General features: G+C 40.9%; 1 protein-coding gene across 3 annotated transcripts in view; it reads left to right on the forward strand.

Annotated features, from left to right (window-relative positions):
• Nucleotides 1-12,347, forward strand: part of LOC106607858 (sodium-dependent multivitamin transporter) — a 36,799-nt gene that overhangs the window by 2,046 nt on the left and 22,406 nt on the right. The window contains exon 1 of one of the 3 annotated variants that reach the window (XM_014205298.2): nt 11,150-11,215. The exons of the other annotated variants lie outside the window; for them this stretch is intronic. The gene's annotated coding sequence lies outside the window, so the exon portion shown is untranslated. Of the gene's footprint in view, nt 1-11,149; nt 11,216-12,347 lie in introns of those variants that run through there. 3 annotated transcript variants of the gene reach the window in all.

The raw sequence follows: 12,347 nt of genomic DNA on the forward strand, positions 1-12,347 counted from the left end.
AACTGTTAGAAATGGCCTATTTGGGAAATTAACATGTCATTTCAATAGGCTAGGCCTGCTGACTAAAATCTGGGTTTATGATTGTAATTAAACTTTGTCATGGTTTGGTTAGCAAGATGCAGGTAGCCTACAGCCCCTGATAGGACGGCATCTAGTTTCAGCCTACAGTAACCTAGGCAAGATGTAAAATTAACAATTTAGCAGCTTGCTTAGTTCAAATTGACAGATGATAGCGAGGACATTTTGAGATAGGAAGTGCTTCTGTTGCCCTGCTTGAATAGACTACTAAGGATGGGGTCATCATTTTAATCACTGAATCAAATATTAATAATATGGATATGAACAGACTCGGCCTATTCTTGTCATCAACATCCAGGTAAAATTGTTTTTTAATATTTTCTAAATGTTGCCTAATCTGACTGACTAACCTTCAGTCTCATGCATTCTAATAACAGCTGATTGGCAATTGCGATAGAACTGTGACCATGATCACAATTGAGAACTTCCAACTTCATTAACTAAACATGGCCATTAATAATTGCATAATAACATAAGTTATAGGCTATGTATTAAATCTGTTTGCCAGCTCCAGGTAGGTTACACAAGTGGCACAAATGTATTTGCAATGACTCCAGTGATATCATCATTTTAACATATTTATTGTATCAAATGGTAGGCTTCAGTAACCTACATAGGCATAGAAATTAATAGACTACTTGATCGCCAACCGACGCAAATGGAGGCTATCATTCTCCACATTTGATGTCAGTTTCATTGCGGACTTTTACCGGTACCACGGTAATATCGCTGTACCAAAATGTCATGATACTCATACCAACATTTTAGAATACTTTTTCAGCCCTACTGATCCAAAGAACCTGCTACAAAATGTTTATAAATTCAGTTGAATTGAAGCAACAGCCACTAGTCTCAATAATATCCAGTTCACTTTCATGTGCATTGCACAGCTGTAATCAGCCAGCCTCATCCCCTACCAGCCCTACTGCTAGTCTCCGTCCACTCTTCACCTGTGTCTATTCCACCTTCAGTTGTAAAACAATATCATTTAGCCGTGATGGCTAGCAGGGATGCACACCCAGACCGTGATGAGTCTTCTGTTATATTTGTACATTTTGTTATATTGGAGCAGAGTGCAAAGCGAGCAATGTTGTATCATTTCATCACCTGTTATAACCAAGAGCACAGATCAGTCGGAGTGGACTTTGCAAGTTCACTGTCATGCTGCCTCTGAGTGTCAGAGGCTGCATGCAGCTTTACAGCAAAGAAAGCGACTTGTCTCTAGCTGAAACGGTTAAAACAATATGACCCACGTTACCAGAGATGCCTTTTTTCTTTCTATCGGGATTCGCATGTATTTTATATGATTTCACATACCATGTCGCGGGCCGTTTTAAACTAATCCCGGGCCTCTAATGATTGGTTTGATAACAAACAACGTTGTCCAATCATGTTACTAACTAACAACCTAGTAACTTCACATTAGTTTTAGGCAAATTTGTTTGGCCCAGGAAGAAAGGAAAATGGTTTGCTACTCATAAGATGTGCTTCAAAAGGTAGGATTATAGGCCTAATGTAAGCCTAAACTAGATCAACAATCGATTAAATTCTGGTGTTCCTTAAATTCTGTTTGTTGCCGAACATTTTAAAAGTTGGGAGCTGTGTGTGTGTGTGTGTGTGTGTTTTACGAGAGTGAGGGAGACGGCATGGGAGGAAGAGTTTGTGTGTGTGTGTTAACTCAAGAGTAAAGGTTGCATGCATTGTTTTCCCCTTACTGACACAATAACATGCGGATCATTATGCATGTGTATCACAGGAGGTTGGTGCCACCTGAATTGGGGAGGCCGGGCTTCTGCTAATGGCCGGTGTGGAATGGTATTAAACGCATGGTTTCTACAGTGAGGGAAAAAAGTATTTGATCCCCTGCTGATTTTGTACGTTTGCCCACTGACAAAGAAATGATAAGTCTATAATTTTAATGGGAGGTTTATTTGAACAGTGAGAGACAGAATAACAACAAAAAAATCCTGAAAAACGCATGTCAAAAATGTTATAAATTGATTTGCAGGTAGGCCTTTGCAAATATGAGTAAATCAGCCATTGTATGCAGCATTCTATTATACAGTGTGAAGTTAAACTCAATGTGTTATATTGAGTGGAAGTGTGAATTTCAGTGACAGGCTTTTGGAGAATGTTTATTAAATATGAACAACCGTCCGGGGGACGGAACTAACAGGATGCTAGGCCACTTTTCTTTATTTATTTTTTTTCACTGTGGTATCGCGATATTTGGCCTGGTATCGTATTGTTTGTAAAATGTTGGTATTGTGACAAGTCTACTGCCTGATAGTCAGCCGCAGTTGACTATCAGGAAGCTGCGGCTGACTCGGGCATATTAAAATATATACATACACACACACAATGCATTTTGAAAGTGATCAGACCCCTTTTTCCAAATTTTGTTACATTACAGCCTTATTCTAAAATTGATTAAATCATTTTTTCCCCTCATCAATCTACACACAATACCCTGTAATGATAAAGCAAAAACAGAAATGCATAATTATTCAGACCCTTTGGTATGAGACTCGAAATTGAGCTCAGGTGCATCCTGTTTCCATTGATCATCCTTGAGATGTTTCTACAACTTCATTGGAGTCCACCTGTGGTAAATTCAATTAATTGGACATGATTTGGAAAGGCACACACCAGTCTATATAAGGTCCTACAGTTGACAGTGCATGTCAGAGCACAAACCAAACCAAGAGATTGAAGGAATTGTCTGTAGAGCTCCGAGACAGGATTGTGTCGAGGCACAGATCTGGGGAAGGGTACTAAAACATTTCTGCAGCACTGAATGTCCCCAAGAACACAGTGGCCTCCATTCTTAAATGGAAGACGTTTGGAACCCCCAAGACTCTTCCTAGAGCTGGCTGCCTGGCCAAACTGAGCAATTGGGGGAGAAGGTCCTTGGTCAAGGAGGTGATCACTCTGACAGAGCTCCAGAGTTCCTCTGTGGAGATGGGATAACCTTCCAGAAGGACAACCATCTCTGCAGCACTCCACCAATCAGGCCTTTATGGTAGAGTGGCCAGATGGAAGCCACTCCTCAGTAAAAGGCACATGACAGCCCGCTTGGAGTTTGCCAAATGGTACCTAAAGAACAATCTATTTTAACATAATCACTAGTTAACTACACATGGTTGATATTACTAGTTTAACTAGCTTGTCCTCCGTTGCAAATAATCAATGCGGTGCCTGTTAATTTATTATCGAATCACAGCCTACTTCGCCAAACGGTGATGATTTAACAAGCGCATTCGCGAAAAAAGCACTGTCGTTGCACGACTGTACCTAACCATAAACATCAATGCCTTTCTTAAAATCAATACACAAGTATATTGTTTTTAACCTGCATATTTAGTTAAAGAAATATATGTTAGCAGGCAATATTAATTAGGGAAATTGTCACTTATCTTGCGTTCTGTGCAAGCAGAGTCAGGGTATATGCAGCAGTTTGGACCGCCTGGCATGTTGCGAACTGTGTGAAGGTAATTTCTTCCTAACAAAGACCGTAATTAATTTGCCAGAATTTTACATAATTATGACATAACATTGAAGGTTGTGCAATGTAACATCAATATTTAGACTTAGGGATGCCACCCGTTAGATAAAATACAGAACGGTTCCGTATTTCACTGAAAGAATAAACGTTTTGTTTTTGAAATGATAGTTACCGGTTTTGACCAAATTAATGCCTTAAGGCTTGTATTTCTGTGTGTTATTATGTTATAATTAAGTCTATGATTTGATATTTGATAGAGCAGTCTGACTGAGCGGTGGTAGGCAGCAGCAGGCTTGTAAGTATTCATTCAAACAGCACTTTCCTGCATTTGCCAGCAGCTCTTCGCAATGCTTGAAGCACAGCGCTGTTTATGACTTCAAGCCTGTCAACTCCCGAGATTAGGGTGGCAATACTAAAGTACCTATAAGAACATCCAATAGTCAGGTATATGAAATACAGATGGTATAGAGAGAAATAGTCCTATAATTCCTATCACTACAACCTAAAACTTCTTAACTGGGAATATTGAAGACTCATGTTAACAGGAACCATCGGCTTTCATATGTTCTGAGCAAGGAACTTAAACGTTAGCTTTTTTACATGGCACATATTGCACTTTTACTTTCTTCTCCAATACTGTTTTTGCATTATTTAAACCAAATTGAACATTTCATTATTTATTTGAGGCTACATTTATTTTTATTTTTGTATTATATTAAGTTAAAATAAGTGTTCATTCAGTATTGTAATTGTCATTATTACGTGTGTGTATATATAAATAAAATTGGCTTATTAATCGGTATCGGCATTTTTTGGTCCTCCAATAATTGGTATTGGCGTTGAAAAATCATAATCGGTCCACCTCTAGTACCAAGCTTGTAGCGTCATACCCAAGAAGACTCAAGCCTGTAATTGCTGCCAAATGTGCTTAAACGAAGTACAGAGTAAAGGGTCTGAATACTTATGTAAGTGTGATATTTCCGTTTATTTTTATTTTTAACGAATTTGCAAACATCAATTTTAGAATAAGGCCATAACGTAACAAAATGTTGAAAAAGTCAAGGGGTCTGAAGACTTTCCGAATGCACCGTACATATTTTAAGAAAAAATGCCATGGCGGCCACGGTGACGCAACCAGTACATTTTCATCCACAACATTGTTTTCAAAGTATCCCAATTTGGTGAGAAAACCGTAGACATGGCAACCCTGCTGCTGATCGATTGGCAGCCCGTTGACACTCTATATTTGTCAAATGACAGAAGTAGCCTACAGTTTCTGAGTGGGGTGTAATGTTGTGGTGGTGGTTCCCAAGCCATTTGAGGCCAGCCCACATTTCTTCTGGCCAGCTATGATCGTATTATTGACTAGCCTTTCTTTCTTATTCTTCCAGTATCTTTATTGATTTGTTAGCTATCTCCATGTGGTTGTGTTCTGTGTATTAAAATGTTCATGGCTCATTGTCACCTTATCAGAGTCAGACAGCACTATGCTCTTTATGATGGTGGCATGCCCTCCACTATCTTGTCAGTATTTTGGTAAATGTATTTTGCATAAGAAACAGACCGTCCCAAATTGTCGTTGTTTTCTGTAAATGACATTGAGCAACAGACTATCTGGCATTGAATGAACTGTCATGTCGCTGTAGCTGCCCTTTTGTAGCTTACTCAGATTCTTGACTTCTTGGGTAGCTGTGATACACTGGGCCTGGAACAGTCTGAGGCACATGATGGGTTGAACAGGTTCACTGAATGCCACATCTTGGTGAGGAGCATGCTCATGGTAAGTCTTGAGATGCTACCTTGCAAAGACGCAGCGCATGCGAGGTGTCAGATCATATCTGTTTCTTACAATTTGAGACTGATTTGTACACACCTGAACAGTAGTCTTTGGAGATTAAGTGACCTGACCAAACAAATGATTTGTCCATATTATTTGTTCTCCAGAAAAGGTAGGAAACGTTTAAGTTGGATAGGCCTATCTTCTAATCTTTCCTATGGTGTCTACAAACACTAAACAGGTCTGTCAGCTGCTACCCTTCCCACGGTCATTATTCTGTTCTCCTCCCCCCTGCTCACATTGAATGTAAATGGATGTCTATTTTCCACAATTTACACTGAAGGGGGTTAACCTACTTCAAGGCAGGGGGCAGGCTGCACTTCACAAGATAACATACAATGTGCAGGTATGTGGGTTTATACATAAAAAGTGACTTGGAGTAGGATACACATGTAAACAGGACTGAAAAGTGACTGGGAGTAGGATATACATGGAAACAGGGCTGAAAAGTGACTGGGAGTAGGATATACATGTAAACAGGGCTGAAAAGTGACTGGGAGTAGGAATATATAAATACTTATGGTAATGTAATGTATGTGAATGGGAGTAATGGTGACCAGCAGCAGGATAAATACTAATGGTTATGGCAATCAATAATCAATGAACAGCAGCGTAGTGGAGTAATGCATCTAATCAATATTAATTTTAGAGACCTGGGTAGATACCTGTGGATGGGTATAGAATCAGTGTGGATAGTCTGTGGGTGAGGGAGAGCAGTAGTTGTTGGCCATTTAACAGTCTTATGGCCAGGGGATAGAAGCTGTTTTGGAGTCTGTTTGTCTGAGCCCTGATGCACCGGTTCCGCCTTCTGGATGGGAGCATGGAGAACAGTCTGTCTGAGCCCTGATGCACCGGTTCCGCCTGCTGGATGGGAGCATGGAGAACAGTCTGTCTGAGCCCTGATGCACCGGTTCCGCCTGCTGGATGGGAGCATGGAGAACAGTCTGTCTGAGCCCTGATGCACCGGTTCCGCCTGCTGGATGGGAGCATGGAGAACAGTCTGTCTGAGCCCTGATGCACCGGTTCCGCCTGCTGGATGGGAGCATGGAGAACAGTCTGTCTGAGCCCTGATGCACCGGTTCCGCCTGCTGGATGGGAGCATGGAGAACAGTCTGTCTGAGCCCTGATGCACCGGTTCCGCCTGCTCGATGGGAGCATGGAGAACAGTCTGTCTGAGCCCTGATGCACCGGTTCCGCCTGCTGGATGGGAGCATGGAGAACAGTCTGTCTGAGCCCTGATGCACCGGTTCCGCCTGCTGGATGGGAGCATGGAGAACAGTCTGTCTTGGGTGGCTGGAGTCTTTGGCAATTTTTCATGCCTTTCTCCGACACCGCCTGGCATGTACGTCCTGGATGGCAGGGAGCACAGATTACTTTATGAACCTCAATGACCTACATATATTGGGAGAAGGCAACAATGTTGTTGGCAACACGTTTTCAATTGCCCCTAATCATGCATCAAGACTGGCATTTTAAGTAGCTTTCCCTTTTTTTATAAATACCTCTGGCTCTGCAGTAGTTATTTTTCTACCCTGTTGGAGACACACACAACGCTGACCCATGCTGTGGTTAACTTTATGGCCTGAGACCAGACCAGCAGGATCTCTCATTAAGGAGCCATGAAAAACAACCCTCTGATTAAACTGTAGTGACAATGAGCAGTGGGCACAGTGTTTCTGTCTCTCTGTTACACGGCTGGCACAGGGCAAGTGAAGCCCCATAAGACACCACTGCTGTTTCAGCAGCTGTACAACCCTGTAATTATATCAAACCTCACAAGTGAGTAGGTTGATTTGAATAGGCCCTAGACCTGTTTGCTTTTGCCAATTACTGTATCTAGCCTATTTGATGAGTCTGGAGTCACTCATGACCTTACTTGCCACCATTTTCCTAACTGCTGGTATATTTAGGAGCCCAATGCATGGGTTTGGTTTTCCTGTAGAGATTATGCTGTGGCGTGGACCGCTCGCTGTCGTAGTCTGTTGTACCTCAGAGGTGATGACTCATAACGAGTGGTGTTTAATTGGTCAGACACCCTGTGTTTGATCACACAGGCTCAGGAGAATCACACAGACAGCCTGTCAAGACAGGCTTTCACCGTTTGATCATCACACACCTTGTGACTGGCAGAGATGATTCAACAGGACCACTGAGCCTCTGATGAGCTCTGAACTTGCAGTGTTTCAACAAACCACTGTTTTCAGAGAGATGACAGACCTAGTAGACCTGGCTTCTCACTGGGAAATCATACTCCTCTTTATGGAGGATGACTGCTTTTTTCCTGTTGTAGCCTGCTAGTAGAAATAGACCGGTATGGTATATGTTCGCAAGTATAGTATTTCATTGCATTGCAGTGGGCTCTTTAGCCCTAAGCTTTTAGCTGGTCAGAAATTGTTGCGATAGATGGTAGGCATTTTGCGCTCTTTAACATTGCAGTAAGGACGTTTTATTAATGTTTTATGTAATTTCTCATGGACAGATTTACGTAAATATAACTGGTACAGTAGAATCTGTTGGGACTGAACGGGATGCGAGAAACCATGGTTCTGGTGTTTGGGTTTTTCGGCGCTGGTTATTTGGACAAATCTCAATTCTGCAGGTGTTAGCATCTTTGGAATTTCGGAAGGGGAGATGACATTTGGCCTGTAACTTGCGAAGAGAGAGGGTGGAGCTACTCGTTCCACTGCTCGTTCTAGCATCTCTTGATCTCTTCTCTTAAGATGTATCAATCTATAACTTAATTGAGCAGCTGACCAATTACGCACGACTTTAGTTCTGGGTTAACAGAGATTGTTTACCGGGCCTTCAGAAAGTATTCCTACCCCTTGACTTATTCCACATTTTGTTATGTTACAGCCTGAGTTCAAAATGGATTCAATCTTTATTTTTTTCCTCACCCGTCTACACACAATACCCCATAATGACGAAGTGAAAACATATTTTTAGATTTGTTTGCACATTTATTGAAAATTAAATACAGTTATCTAAATTACAAAAGTATTCACACCACTGACTCAATGTTATAGTCGCTGCTAAAAGGTGATTCTATCTGTGAGTCTTTCTGGGTAAGTCTGTAAGAGCTTTGCACACCTGGATTGTACAATATTTGCACATTATTCTTAAATTCTTCGATCTCTGTCAAGTTGGTTGTTGACCATTGATAGACAGCCATTTTCAAGTCTTGCCATAGATTTTCAAGCCTGTTTAACTCAAAACTGTAACTAGGCCACTCGAACAATCGATGTCATCTTGGTAAGCAACTCCAGTGTGCCTAAATAATTATCACCCTTTTTCTGAACTTTCTTGCCTAGCTAAAATGAGACTTGATTAATTCTCAGCTAAGATCTTATCTTTGAAATATATTCTAAATGTACATGAGTTTGGTTTTATACCAGGTCATAGCACTATCTCTGCTGCATCCCTAGTTATAAATTGTGGTTAACTGTATGGATAAAGGCAACGTGCTGCCCTCTTCTTTGACCTGTCAAAGGCTTTTGATACTGTTGATCAATCACTGCTAATTCGGAGGCTTTCCTCAATTGGTCTAGACCAGGCTGCATGTAACTGGTTTAAAAATTACTTGACAGATAAAACTTTATCTACTGATGGTGTTATATCAGGTTTCTTGGATATTACGAAAGGTGTGCCGCAGGGGTCGATTCTGGGTCCTGTACTTTTTACTGTTTACCTTAACTATATCGACTTGTCCTGCACTTGTATGCCGATGATACTGTTGTGTATGCTATTTACCCCACGGTTGACCAGGCTCTATGTGAACTACAGTCTGCCTTCATTGTATTACAGAAAAACTTTATTGACCTGAAATTAGTATTGAATGCAGGTAAAACTAAGTATATATTGTTCTCTAGAGCCCATAAAATTAACTCTGATTTAAGTATATGTACTTTGGATGGTGTCCATATTGATTGTGTCCCTGCTTAAGAATATCTGGATAGATGAAAAGCTGTCTTTTTTAAATAGAATATTGACGAGTTAGTTAAGAAGTTGAGAATACAAATGGGCTTCTATAGAAATACACTACTGGACCAAAGGTTTTAGAACACTAACTCATTCAAAAGTTTTTATTTTTACTATTTTCTACATTGTAGAATGATAGTGAAGATATCAAAACTATGAAATAACACATGAAATAATGTAGAAACCAAAAAATTTGTCAAATCAAAATCTATTTTATATCTTTCAAAGTAGCCAACCTTAGCCTTGATGACAGCATTGCAGCATTGCACACTTGCATTCTCTCAACCAGCTTGTGACTGAGCTTCAGGGGGTAGTCACCTGGAATGCATTTAATTTAACACGTGTGCTTGTTAAAAGTTAATTTGTGGAATTTCTTTCCTTCTTAAAGTGTTTGAGCCAATCAGTTGTGTTGTGACAAGGTAGGGGTGGTATACAGAAGATATCCCTATTTGGTAAAAGACCATGTCCATATTATGGCAAGAACAACTCAATTAAGCAAAGCGAAACGACAGTCCATAATTACTTTAAGACAGTCAATGCGGAACATTTCAAGAACTTTGAACGTTTCTTCAAGTGCAGTTGCATAAACCATCAAGCGCTATGATGAAACTGGCTCTCATGAGGACCGCCACAGGAATGGAAGACCCACAGTTACCTCTGCTGCAGAGGATAAGTTCATTAGTTACTAGCCTCAGAAATCGCAGCCCAAATAAATGCTTCACAGAGTTCAAGTAACAGACACATCTCAACATCAACTGTTCAGAGGAGACTGCGTGAATCAGGCCTTCATGGTCGAATTGCTGCAAAGAAACCACTACTAAAGGACACCAATAAGAAGAAGAGACTTGCTTGGGCCAAGAAACACGAGCAATGGACATTAGACCAGTGGAAATCTGTCCTTTTGGTCTGGAGTCCAAATTGGAGAATTTTGGTTCCAACTGCCGTGTCTTTGTGAGACGCGGTGTGTGTGTGTGAACGAATGATCTCCGCATGTGTATTTCTATCACGTTTTAGGGATGACCCAGATGCAGACAGTGTCGAAATAACAAATGTTTATTACTAGAACAAGGGCAGGTAAAACGATAGATCAAGGGCAGTCAGAGGTTAGTAATCCAGGTCGGTGTGACAAGGTACAGAACGACAGTCAGGGTCAGGGCACGCAGAATGGTCAAAACCGGGAAACAGGAACTAGAAACAGACAGGAGCAACGGGGAAATGCTGGTAGGCTTGACGAACAAAACTAACTGACAACAGACAACCAGAGAACACGGGTATAAATACACTGGGGATAATGGGGAAGATGGGCGACACATGGAGAAGGATGGAGACGAGCACCAAGACGGGTGAAACGGATCAGGGTGTGACAATTTCCCACCATAAAGCATGGAGGAGGTTTTAGGGTGTGGGGTGCTTTGCTGGTAACTGTGTATGATTTATTTAGAATTCAAGGCACACTTAACCAGCATAGCTACCACAGCATTCTGCAGCGATACGCCATCCCATCTGGTTTGTGCTTAGTGGGACTATCATTTGTTTTTCAACAGGACAATGACCCAACACACCTCCAGGCTGTGTAAGGGCTATTTTACCAAGAAGGAGAGTGATGGAGTGCTGCATCAGATGACCTGGCCTCCCCAATCCCCCGACCTCAACCAAATTGAGATGGTTTGGGATGAGTCAGACCGCGGAGTTTAGGAGACGCAGCCAACAAGTGCTCAACATACGTGGGAACTCCTTCAAGACTGTTGGAAAAGCATTCCTCATGAAGCTGGTTGAGAGAATGCCAAGAATGTGCAAAGCAGTCATCAAGGCAAAGGGTGGGTACTTTGAAAAATCTAAAACATATTTTGATTTGTTTAACACTTTTTTGGGTTACTATGTGATTCCATATGTGTTATTTCATAATTGTGATGTCTTTCTACTATTTTAAAATGTAGAAAATAGTAAAAATAAATAAAAACCCTTAATATAATAAGTAGTTGTGTCCAAACTTTTGACCGGTAGTGTAGGTCCTGCCTCGCGCTAAATAGTAGAAAGCAGATTATTCAGTCAACATTCCTATCGGTCCTAGATCATAAACTCACCATGCTACAATTTCAAAGATTTTACTGGGTTACAGTTCATATATAAGGAAATCAGTCAATTGAAATAAATTCATTAGGCCCTAATCTATGGATTTTGCAGGGGTTTAGCCAGGGTGGGTCTGGGAGGGCATAGGCACACCCACTAGGCAGCCAGGCCCACCCACTGGGAGCCACACCCAGCCAATCAGAATGAGTTTTCCCCCACAAAAGGGCTTTAATAGAGACAGAAATTGCTCTGCGCTTTATTACAGGTGACAATTTTTGTACCCATCACTGCATTCGCTACCAGGAAGTTGGTTGGCCCTCTGATGTCACATAGGTTGATACCTTGCTATGTTTTCATTTATAAGGCCTTTTTACAAAAAGTCCCACTGTACCTAACATCTTTGCTAAACTTTAGACCTATGAGTTACCACACCTGGTCTCAGGGATGGAAATGCCTTTGGTCTCTACTGAGTTAGGTAAATTAGTAAATTAGGTAAGTTAGGTAAATCAGCTTTTATTTGTTGCAAATTCTTAAATCTTCTTAATTTATGTTTTTGTGCCTCTAGGGCAATTCAGAAAGCTGATTGAGGACCTTATTACTGTTTTTAAGGCCATGTTTTTCTTTCTGCTTGTATTTCGATTTTGATGTGAGTATTTTCTGTAATTTATGAAATTCAGGGCTCATCTGTAAATGAGACCTTGGTCTCAGTATGACTCCCTGATAAAATAAAGGTTAAAAATAAATATTTGGCCTTGTATTTTTGGTCATTGTTCTGCTGAAAGGGGAATTGGTCTCCCAGTGTCTGTTTTGAAAGCAGACTGAGCCAGGTTTTCCTCCAGAATTTTGCTCTATTCAGTTTCTTTTTATCCTAAAAAAAAC

The sequence above is a fragment of the Salmo salar genome, chromosome ssa06 (genome assembly GCF_905237065.1).
Source record: "Salmo salar chromosome ssa06, Ssal_v3.1, whole genome shotgun sequence".
NCBI lineage: Eukaryota > Metazoa > Chordata > Actinopteri > Salmoniformes > Salmonidae > Salmo > Salmo salar.